The sequence below is a fragment of the Lontra canadensis genome, unplaced genomic scaffold, assembly GCF_010015895.1.
Source record: "Lontra canadensis isolate GAN:19392208 unplaced genomic scaffold, GSC_riverotter_1.0 scaffold170, whole genome shotgun sequence".
NCBI lineage: Eukaryota > Metazoa > Chordata > Mammalia > Carnivora > Mustelidae > Lontra > Lontra canadensis.
Window position 1 is genome coordinate 961,449 of NW_022631164.1, and position 12,200 is coordinate 973,648.

The window sequence follows — 12,200 nt, forward strand, 5'->3', positions numbered from 1 at the left end:
GCATGTGGTCATGAATCATGAGCAGGAGAAAAGAATACCAACAACCTGTCAAAGAAACAGCGTTAGTCCTAGGGATTTCCCAAGAGGGAGAGCACTTTGCGGGAGGAGGTGATCCGGGGGAAGGCTTCAAGTTAAGCCTTTCTTAACTTGAGTTAAGTGGGGAGGATGATGAGCTCCCATTACAGAAATGAGGAACCAGCATTTACTGAGAGTTTAGTAAGTGCTATGCATTGTTTTGAGCACTTTCATGAATTATTTTACTCCTGAAGGAGAAATATCATTTTAGTTTCACCTTCCAGTTGGAAAAATAAAGGCATAGAGTAGTTAGGCAGCTTGCTCAAGATCACACAGCAGGGGCAACTGGGTGGTACAGTGGGTTAAGCGCCTGACTCTTGGTTTACACTCAGGGTTGTGAGATCAAGTCCCCCATGGGGCTCTGCACTGAGCATGGAGTCTGCTTAAGTTTCTCCTCTCCCTCTGTCCCTCCCCACCCCCCGCAATAAATAAATCTAAAAAAAAAAAAAAGTCACACAGTAAATAGCAGGATCAGGATTTGCACCAAGGCAGTCTAGTTCAAGAGATTAAACACTTAACCATGATGCTTTGCAAGAGAAAGGATGGGAAGCAGAAAAGCTAACCGTATGTTTAAAGGATAGAAAGGCACAGAGCCTGTGGTATAGACTGGTAGAGGATGAGCTGGAAAGGGAGCTCGAGACTTGACCAAGGATGACCTTGAATGTCACACAAGGAGGCTAGGACACTGTTGTGGGGTTGAAGAAAAACCACCATAGAATCTGCCAACAATGTTCAAAACAGAAACTCTTACCAAAACTTTATGCCCATATCTGTTACGCTCTCTTAATAAAAAGCTTGAAACAAAAGCACACTTAAAAATTCAAGCATTTTGAAGTGAAATTTAACAACTAAGAATAAAGTTGCCTTAAGAGTGTTAGCCTTTATCAATTCAATTTAACTAGTTCTTTTAAATAACAAATTATTTTCACAAATGATTTCTCCACAGACAGCTTAATTTAACTTAGGGTAACATATGCACAGTAATGACCTGCATTCGAAATGAAGTTGAGACAAGTTATACAGATGTCGTTGGGGAATGGAAATCTATTGTTTCTGCCTTTCCCATCGCACCCCATTAACCACTTTGCAGCATAACAATAACACCTACATATCACCACTTGGTTACCACTTGGTTATTATATAATAATGTAATAACATAATGATCTTTTGGATATGTGTGCATTGCACAAAAGCACAGTTCTGGGGGGAACTCCACTTTGCTTCCTTGGGTGCTGTCCAACCACAAGGTGCTGACGGACTTGCTTCCCACCCTATTACTCTCCACTTCTCTGCACCACGATTTCTGTTTCTCCAGCCTCACCCAAACCCTACCTCACACTTCAAAACAGGTAGTCTCTCAAGGTTCAGCTTGTCAAGGGAGGCACCACACACCTACCAAGGAGCTATATTTTCACTAATTTAGAGGCATTGTTGCTAGGAACAATAGTCTAGAACTTTTTTGTAAGCAAAGGCCAGTGACATCATAGTCATTTTTGTGCCTCTATTGCAAAGGCCACTGGCCATGCTCAGGTCTCAGTTGCATGTAAGATTAGCCAGCCTCAGGCACAGTCCACGCATCCCTCAGCTCCTGCAGTCTGAAGAGGCTCAAGAAAAGAGGTGTGGCCTCTGAGAGGAGCTTCTGGCCTTCATTTGTCAAGCATTTACTAAATAACTCTTGGTATCAGTAAATACCATTAGATATCACCTTGTCTTTGGGGACTTTCTGAGAGAAAGAAATTAAAATTCAAAAAACTGGAGAACAGGATAGACTCCCAGACTTTGAAGTCAGACATACAGGGTTTGCCTGGAACTGAAAGGTTTTCTCGGAAGTGGCACTTTCAATTTTAAAAGCCAGGACACTGCCAAAGATACCAGAACAAGCTGATCACCCTACAGACAGATCAAAGTTCAAATTTAATGAGCTGTGGGATCTTGAACAAATAACCTCTCAAGACTCAGCTTCCTCTGGGGTGCCTGAGTGGTTCAGTGGGTTAAAACCTCTGCCTTCAGCTCAGGTCATGATCCCAGGGTCCTGGGATCCAGCCCTGCATTGAGCTCTCTGCTCAGCAGGGAGCTTGCTTCCCCCTCTCTCTCTGCCTGTTTATCTGCCTACTTGTGATCTCTGTCAAATAAATAAATAAAATCTTAAAAAAAAAAGACTCAGCTTCTCATTTATAGAATTGGTATCATAGTGATGTGAGAAACAAAGGCAGAAGAAAAAATTACTAAATTTCCTTACTGCCTACAGTCTATGGAGGAGTCCTTGAAACAGGCAGAGTGACATTCCTCTAGGGACTCAACTGCCAGGATGTTGACACTTTGCTAAGGGCAAAAGGCAATCCTAGACCGATCTGCACCTACCCCCAACCCAGGACCCTGTAAACCTACTTCAACATATAAAAAATTCTTTGGAAATTACTTTTATCTCTAAACCCTCCAAGATACGTGTTGGCAATCATGTCCCAAGCATTTGGCCCACTGATATATATCTGAAGGTTTTTTCATGACTAGGGTTTTAATAGATGGTAATAAATGACATTTTCCCAACAACAGCGAGCCTCCTCAAGGTCCTAGAAACCTTGCTTCCAAATTCCTTAGAGACTTATGCTATCGTTAATCCCCTCCCAACTTGAAAGTCTATAATGGGCCATTCCTCATAACCCTGGTGCAGCTCTATCTGCCCACCAGCCCTGTCCCCATGCTTCAATAAAACCACCTTCTCACACCAAAGCTGTCTCAAGAATTCCTTCTTGAATGTCAGCTTCGAACCCCAATATCTTTTCTACACCAATAATAAGACCTACTTTATCACATATTTCTTATAAGAACTCAATAAGCTATTGTATTAAAAAAAAAAAAAACCTAAACACAGGGCCTGATGCTGAATAGTTTCTCCAGAAGTGTGAATACTGTATAATCAATAATTATAAGATAGCATATAATGAGAGGCTCAATTAGGTATTTTAGCAACTAAAAAGAAAAATCACATAAAGAAGAATTGGAGCATAAGAAAAGGTTCCATAGTGGTAGGGTTGATACATAAAATACAGACTGCCTGATTAAATTTGAATTTCAGGTAAGTACTTTTTTAGTATAAGTATGTAGCAAATTATTTTTTTAATTATCTATCTGAAATTCAAATTTGGCTGGACATATCTGAATATTTTATTTGCTTAAAATGGTAAGCAAGAAGAGAAAAATGCCAGGCAGAGGGATGAACATGAATGGCAGTGGACCCAATGCAAGAGCAATGCATGAGATAGTCTTGTGCGTTTTTAGAGGGAGCACCTTCAGATCCAGGCCAAAGAGCCTAGATTTGAGGCAGAATTCCTGGGAGAGTTGGAGGTAAGGTGCCCGGGGCCTGGGATGAGGTAGGGATCAAAAGGAAGGGATGCTTCAGATAAAGAACAAAAGAGCCTTTGTGAAGGGAAAGAATGGATCTGAGGTTTTGACCCCAAGGCACGGATGACAGGGACCCTATCTTCAAGGAGATCTGGTATGTGGCTGTCCTTACAGTCAGGTGCCTGGTCTGAACTCAGGGTGGGGGTGGGGAGGGCGTGGAAAAAGAGTCGGATGACGAGAGGCGAAGGAAGGTAAGGTCTGTGGAGAAGGCATGACTGGAATTCTGGATATGAATGTGTCCTTTCCCTGTGAACACTTCTTTGAATCCCTGCAGTGACATTACTGGTGAACTGAATAAGCAATTACATGTAACTCTAGAGAGGCCTCATGAGGTAAGTTAACTCAGACCAAGAAAAAGAAATAAAAAAAAAAAAAATTAGGGCATTAATGCCCTCCTTGCTCTTCCCTTAGTTGTAAGAAGAGATTAAAGCTTTGGAATTCATACAATTCCCTCATAGGCTTATCCTCCCTCCTGAAAGACCCCACATGGTTCTCCTGCCCCCCAGTAATGATCGAGTTCTTCAAAGAGAGTGAGTTCAATGCAGCCAGCCAGTGAGGGGCCTGGGGAACTGGAGAACTTCCCTCGGCACCTGCATCACTATTTTTGAACTCCCCAGTAAGTTGCTTTCTTCCCTGAGGTGCATATGCGAAATTCTAGTCTTGGGACAAATGAAAAACCCACAGCCCCATTTGGCAGTTTTTCCCCAGAAGGGCAGTACTTCTCTTTAGAAATACTTCCTGGAGTGAACCTGTAATTCTGATTCGAAGAAACAAGTGGTTCAGAATATCTGCCTTGAGGTATATGTGAAACCAAAACCCAATGGTCCTAAAAGAACCAGACCCAAAGGATCTGCTTAGAAACTTGCCTTGAAGCACATTATCAAGTTCTGATGACTCACACTGACATTCTTCAAGGTCATATCCCAACTCTGCCCAATGTGATAAACCATTCCCATCTCTGCATCCTTGTATGGGCCATTCTTTCTGCTTACACTTTGCCTGTAGTCTACCTCCACCTATCCAAATCCTACTACCCTTCCAGAACCTTCCTACATCTCACCTCATCTATGGAGATGGGGGGCAGCTCTCTAATTTCTCCCATTTCACTAAAGAAGGACACATTTCAAAACCCAATTATATGCTATTCTGTCCAAACAGAATAGCATATGCAAACTCTGTGAGGGCAGGGAACATTTCTTTTGTATGCCTAAAAGCACTCCATACCTACTTGCTGTATTAAATTTAAAATTGAAAGTTGTAACAAATGTACCACACTAATGTGAAATGTTAATAAGAGGGGAAACTGCCAAGGGGCAGAAGGAGCTTAGAGGAACCCCCTATACTATACTATAAACCTATAGTTTTCTATAAACCTAAAAGTACTCTCAAATAAAAAAATAAAATCTTAAAAAAAATCATAAATAAAGTTTGGGGCACCTGGGTGGGTTCAGAGGTTAATGCTCTGCCTTCAGCTCAGGTCATGGTCTCAGAGTTCTGGGATCCAGCCCCACATTGGGCTCTCTGCTCAGCAGGGAGCCTGCTCCCCTACCCCCACCCTCCCCAACCAACTTGTGATCTCTCTCTGTCAAATAAATAAATAAAATCTTAAAAAGTAATAATAATAATAATAAATAAATCTTGTATGGAAAGGCAAAAGGCCCAGAATGACCAGCACAGTGTTGAAGAAGAGCAAAGTCAAAGGACAGATGAGACTTAAACACATAATAAAGCTACAGTATTCAAGGGAGCAAAGTATTGGCAAAAGAAAAGACAAAAAGATCAGTGGAATAGAATACAGAGCAAAATATACCCACACAAGAATATACCTACACAAATGCAGTCAACCTCTCTTTCACAAAGGAGCAAAGAGAATTCAATGGAAAAAGAGAAATGCTTCCATAAATGATGGCTGGAACCACCAGACATTCACATACAGAAAAATGAGTCTAGATGCAGACCTTACATTTCTCCCAAAAACTAACTCAAAATGGATTGTGGGTATATATGTAAAATGCAAAGTTATGAAACTTCTAGAAAATAACATAAAAGACAAACTAATGACCTTGCATTTGGTAATGACTCTTTAGATACAACACCAAATACAAGATACACCATCAAATACAATACCAAAAACAAGCTGAACTTCACTGGAACTTAAATTTTCTGCTCTACAGAGACCCTGTTAAAAGAATGAAAAGCAGCTATAGACTGGGGGAAAAATCTTTGCAAAACACATATCTAATGAAGGACTTGTACCCAAAATATACAAAGAACTCCTAAAACTCAGCAGTAAGAAAACAACTCAACTTAGGAAAATGATCTGAACAGACTTCAGCAAAGAAGATGGAAGGTAAACGATGTGAAGAGATGCCCAAAATCATATGCTATCAGGGAACTGCAAATTAAAACAACAATGAGATCCTACTACACATCTATTAGAACGGCTAAAATCCCGAACAGTGACAACACCAAATTTGGGCAAGAATGTGGAGAAAAAGGAGCTCTTATTTATTGCTGGTGGGAATGAAAAATGGTACAGCTGATTTGAAAGACAGTTTGGCAGTGCCTTACAAAGCTATGTACTATATAATCTTACCTTGCAATGCAGTGGGCTCACTCCTAGGTATTTACCCAGGTGATTTGAAAATTTGTCTCCAAAAACCTGCACATGAATGTTTTTACCAGAGTTCTTCATAATTACCAAAAACTGCAAATAACCAACATGTCCCTCAGTTAGGGAACAGATAAACAAATTGTGGTACATCTATACAATGGAATATTGAAAGTGATAATAAGAAATGAGTTATCAACCCATAAAAATATATGGAGGACCCCTAAATATATATTGTTAAATGAAAGAAGGCACTTTGAAAGGGATACATACTATATGATTCCAACTGTATGACATTCTGGAAAAGGTGAAAGAAGAGAGACAATAAGAAGATCAGTATTTGCTAGGGGCTGGGGAGGGAGGGAGAGAAGGATGAACAGAGCACGAGGGATTTTTAAGGGCAGTGAAACCATTCTGTAAGATGCAGTAAAGGTGGGTACATGATGTTACGCATTTGTCAAGAGCGAAAGAATATACACCCCAGGGCCGCATGGGTGGCTCAGCAGGTTAAGCCTCTACCTTCAGCTCGGGTCACAATCTCACGGTCCTGGGATCGAGCCCCTCACTGGGCTCTCTGCTCAGTGGGGAGCCTGCTTCCCCCTCTCTCTGCCTGCCTTTCTGCTTACTTGTGATCTCTCTCTCTGTCAGATAAATAAAATCTTAAAAAAATATATATACCCCACAAAGAGTGAACTGTCATGGAAATTAAGAACCTCAGTTAACAGTAATGTATCAATATTGGCTCATCAATTGTTAACAATTTTTTTTAAAAAGAGTGGATTGTGAAGCATTTTTAATATTTCATTCCGTTTTCAGCACTGAAATGCCTGACCTTTTGGGGTCATTGGGGTTATTACGTAGCAAAGGATACACTCCTGTGAAATGTGTCTAAACCGACTCACAGCTTATGTCCAGCTACTGCAACCCATGTTAATTCGTCCGAAATAACAGTGTGCTTCATTCCGGACGCTCGCCTGTGCCTGAGCACAGACGCGGTGTCATCAGAGGCCTGGGTGGGCCTGAGACTCATTTTATAATGAAACTTACCCAGTCATGATACTGTCTTCTCAATGTCACCCAGGGGGGAAAAATGTCAATTTCTCATGGGTCTTCCTCAGCCAGAGCACCAATTGTTTGGAGTGGATGGGAGTCTATGAAAATAGGTGTTTTCATAATGGACCCCCTTGGGCCCATATGCAGATCCCAATTACAGAAAGCCAGCGTGGTGGTGGCTGGCTGTGACTTGACTCCCGGTGGTGGAGGCCTCCTTAGAGTGCACCCCAGCCAGGCTTTTCTACTGGTAGCGGACACATAATAATGACATTGTCTGTGGTGCTATGGATACCAGATTTAAAGGGCCAGAGACCAGAGTTATGACCTTGAACCTACCTCTGAGGCTGCGGGGAGCAATGGCGGCAGAAGAAGAATGGCTAACACGGTCTGGCCCTTCACTTCACGGCCAGGAAGAGGTCTGGATGCTGAGGAGACTCTCCCAAAGGGAGACTGGGGAATCAATAACCATACTTGCTTGCCCCTCCTCCATGTCCCTGGCCAGGGAACCGCCTCCCAAGGGGCCCGCAAGGGCAAAGGACTGTGGAGAATAGATCTGGAGGGGGGAAAGCCAGATACAAGCGCTGCCTGCGTCAGAAGATTACAACCCAGGCTGGGCCTCCTCAGAACTCCAGAAACTGTTCTTTTTCCCCATCAACATGTGTTGGTTAGCTCTGCTTTCTGCTATCAAGAGAACATTTTGAACAGAAATTTGAATGGGTTTTTGTCATGATTTCTGATGAGAAGACATCGTGTTACCTTTTGAGCTGCAGCCAACAGATAAAATAATCACTTGGAAAAGCAGCCTACGGATTCCATGGTCTGTTCTGGAGATTTTGCTGACACCTGGCTGCCTGTAATTATTGGAGCCAGTCACTGACTCGAGTGTGCAAAAATGTAATTTTCTCTATTCTTCTATAATTGAGTGTAATTTCTGCCTTGAGCCTCCATTCCTCCTCAAAGCAGAGAAAATTTAATCTAGTCACTCTCAAATAAACTCATTCAAATTCAGTCATTTCTTAGCCAATTCAAGTTTATAATTCAGTCACAATTAGGTTTAAAACTCTCTCTCTCCCTTTCTCCCTCTGCTTCTCTTCTCTGGAACTGATCTCAGCTCTCAAGGGCTTATCCGAGGAACTCCACATCTTGGTCTTAATCCGTCCTGTCCAGCACCCTTTAGAGGTGACCTGGGTGGTCTGTGGGACATAAGGGGGTTCCCATTAGTTGTCTCTGTTGAGAGGACACCTCAATCCTTACCCGGTTTTCAGCCTCATCCTGGGCTGGCTGACCCCCTGGCTTTCTCTCTTTATCTAGTAGATTTGCTCTACATGGAAGACTTCAGGACATTGTAGGTTTCCTCTTACACCAGTATGACCTGTGGGAGATGGGATGGGCAAGTCTCCCATCGTTTTGTACGTAGACATGCCACACCGGCCTTCCTACTCTGTCACTTCAAGGTGACATGAGGCACTTCTCCCTAAAGCTTGCTGACTTGCTATCTCCTGGTGTCAGGCTATGGCCCAGGAAGGGGGCACGAGAACCTCTTCTCTCAGGCCCCTCCAGATGAGGCCTTGCGATCAGAAGTCCCACACTCACACATAACCCTGTGGCTTCTCTCCCAACATCTTTCCCATTCCTAGCTCAGGAGGTATTCTCTAACTATTGGAAGAGGTGGAGGGAGGGGGCATTGTCTGTCTCCTCCAATCCCTTTGGAGATCTTTTCTCTCCTATCCTTGAGTGGAGCCTTTGAACTTCCAGTCAGAGCTTCACTGAGAGGCTTCCCCACCATGGGCATTAGGAAAGGGGCCTGAGATACCCTGAAAAGATCTGAGGAGTATTAAAAAGAGACAAAAGCACATCAATTAACATTCCACATCTCAGTCCACCACCACGTGGTCTGCTTTATTTCCATGGACTATTTTACCTTGTGAGGCACAACTAACCATAATTAGACTAATTTTACTTCATGACTGATGTTGGCTCAGAAGAAAATTCTAAAAGAGACGATTCTAAAAACTTGGGGACTTTGGAATTAGCTACTTGTGGAAATACATGTTTCTGGACATGCCCACCACCCCACCAATCCCGAGGCCCCCTCTCTCCATTTCTGACTTCTCATTTGGATATGCAAACTACTGAAGCATGATGGTGATAAAATTCGCCTCTTAACCTTAACCAAATTCACGTTACACATTTTCAAGTCACCCCATTAGTTTGCCATTTTGTGGCCCCAAAGAACTTAGTATCATGTTCACTACCATTTTAAGAATTCTTTAATACATTAAAACCAGTCCCAGAAATTCTCAAGAGGCCATGATTTACAGTTATCCTTCCTCAAATGTGTCCATTTCAAATGTGTCCTTGAAATATGCTAACTGTTCCAGAGACAAAACTCAATCTATTAAGTCATAACCCCCATTTCATGGGAATCTAATATTTAAAAATAATAACTTCCTAAAATAATAATACTAATAACTTCCCAAACTTAAATTTGTTCAGATATTTTACAAGGTATAAATCTAACCTTTCTAAACATGACAACAAAATTAAAAATTATAAAGGAAAAGACCGAAGAGGTGATCATGTGAAACGAAAACTTCCATACTCCAAAAAATATCATAAATAAAATTAAAAAGAAAAAGGAAAATTAAAAAAAAAACATACTGGCAACATAGCAATGTATATGACCAAATGAAATACCAATATACTGGAGATTAACAAAGCAAGGCTAAATACCCCAATCTCTAAAAACGAGCAAAGGATGTACAAGTAATCCCTGAAAGAACATATGCTAGTGGCCAACAGAGCATATAGTGTTTAAAATACACAAGCTCTCCAATAAATTCATGAATGCAAATAGAAACAAGATGTCATTTTTCCTCTTTAAAATCGACGGTTTTTTAAAGGACAGTATCCAATGCTGGCAAGTTTGTAATAAAGCAGATACATATGCCCATCGTTGGCCGGGAATGTAGACTGGTATAATCTTTCTTCCTGGAGAGGACTTCCATAATTTGTACCAAAAGCCTTAAAAATATATATATTCAGGGGGAACATGACTCTCCACTCCGTAAGTGTGGCTTCCCCTCCCACTTCCAAAGAGTACAGTAGGGAAGGAGGATGGGGAAATAACTTCATGGCTGAGCCGTCTCACACATACCTCATAAGCCTGGAGATCAAGGTCGACATCAACAGTTGTAAATCATGTTGATAGTGTGTACTCTTGGTATGATGTAATAAAAATGGACATTACCTCTACGATCCTCCTCTCAAAAACCCATAACTCCAATCTCATCATGAGAAAACATCAGACAAATCCGCACTGAGGGACAGCCAACAATTTGACCCGTACTTCTCAAAACTGTCAAGGTCATCAAAAACAAGAGAAGTTTGAGACTGTCATACTCAAGAGGAGCCTAAGAAGTCATAAGGACTAAATGTAATGTAGTTTTCCGGATGGGATTCTGAAACAGAAAAAATGACATTAGGTAAAAACTAAGGAATTCTGGGGGTGCCTGGGTGGCTCAATCTTTAAGTATCTGCCTTCAGCTCAGGTCATAATCCCAGGCTCCTAGGATTAAGCCCCACAACAGGCTCCCTGCTTGGCAAGCCTGCCTCTCCCTCTCCCTCTGCCTTCTGTTCCCCATGCTGTGCTTTCTCTCTCTCTCTCTGTCAAATAAATAAATAAAATCTTTTTTAAAAACCAAAAACAAAAAAACACTGAAGGAATTCTGAATAACGTGTGGGCTTCAGCTAATAAGATTGGTTTAATAATTATAAAAATATACCACACTAATGTAAGTTGTTATTATAAGGAAAACTGTGTTGAGCGGGATTATATGGGAACTCTCTGCTCAATTTTTCTGTAAACTTAAAGCTACTCTAGAAAAAGTGAGTCAATTAAATTATTTTGATGTTTATATTCTTTGGCTAAGCTATTCCACATCCAGGAACCATCCTTAGGAAATAATCACAAATGTGGTCAAAGATTTCCCCACAAGGATATTTCAGTATTATTTAAAATAGAGCTGACCTAAATGTGGGAAAAACAGGAGCCTAAAAGTCAGCCAGACCTGAGATTCAAGTCCCTATCTCACCACTTTCAAGATGTGCATCCTTGCTGGGCATGGGCTTTTCAGACGTATCCTGTACATCTGGTCACCGTCTCTTGTCTCCAATCCAGCTATGCCACAGAGGAGGAATGTGTAGTTACGTCTATATGCATTTCTGCGAAGACTTCGCTCTAGGAAACATTTGCATGGGGCAAGAAAAGTTAACAAATTCATGAATTGTACTTTGATATATACTTACAGACTCCGCTATTCATCTTTTCATTAAAGTAAGAGATTGTTGATTATATACAACAGGATTTTTCCCTTAAGTATTTTGAAGCAGTGTATCATGGAAAATATTTATAATGTGTTTTTAGTGAACAAGGATAATATAATGGCGTGTACAATATGATTAACAGATTTGCAGAAGATGTATATTTAAGTAGAAGAAGAGAGCGGAAGGTAATAAGCAAAAATAAAATTACAATGCTTGTGAAATACAAGCATGTTTATGAAATGCAAACATTTTTGCTGAAATCAACATCTTTTACTTTAAAATATCCCTGGGAATAGAAGTCCAATCTTCGTCTTCCTCTGCTAACGACTCTATTCAGTAGTTAATATGAAGCTATTTTACATCTTTGATTCCTTGGCCCCAACCACCACTCTGGATAGCCAGCATCCCAGGAGGTGAGCCAGCTGAGAGCCAGAGACCTGGAATCTGGGCTGAGGTCAGAGATGGCAAAGCACGGGATTTCCTGTGGGATCTAGAATTTAGAGCTAGGGGTTATCTGAAAGTCCCCATTCGGGGACAAAATCAAAATCAATGGTCATCTAGCCAAGTCATCAATCCAAAGGGATTAGAGACAGAGAAAGTTTAGAAGGGCAACCTGCAGGACTTCTTTTGGTTGCAGAGCAAATATGAAGTTACTTCTCATAGACTACTGCAAGCCTCCTCCTGGTGGGGCCAGAATCTGAGGATGTGACTGAAAAGTCCAACAGGAGATGAA

The 12,200-nt window shown here is 41.4% G+C and overlaps 1 protein-coding gene across 1 annotated transcript in view; it reads right to left on the reverse strand.

Annotated features, from left to right (window-relative positions):
* CLIP4 (CAP-Gly domain containing linker protein family member 4) overlaps window positions 1–7,282 on the reverse strand; it is a 91,561-nt gene extending 84,279 nt beyond the window's left edge. Inside the window, exon 1 of the mRNA XM_032845876.1 lies at window positions 7,136–7,282. The gene's annotated coding sequence lies outside the window, so the exon portion shown is untranslated. The remainder of the gene's footprint in view (window positions 1–7,135) is intronic.
* Window positions 7,283–12,200: the final 4,918 nt, after the last annotated feature.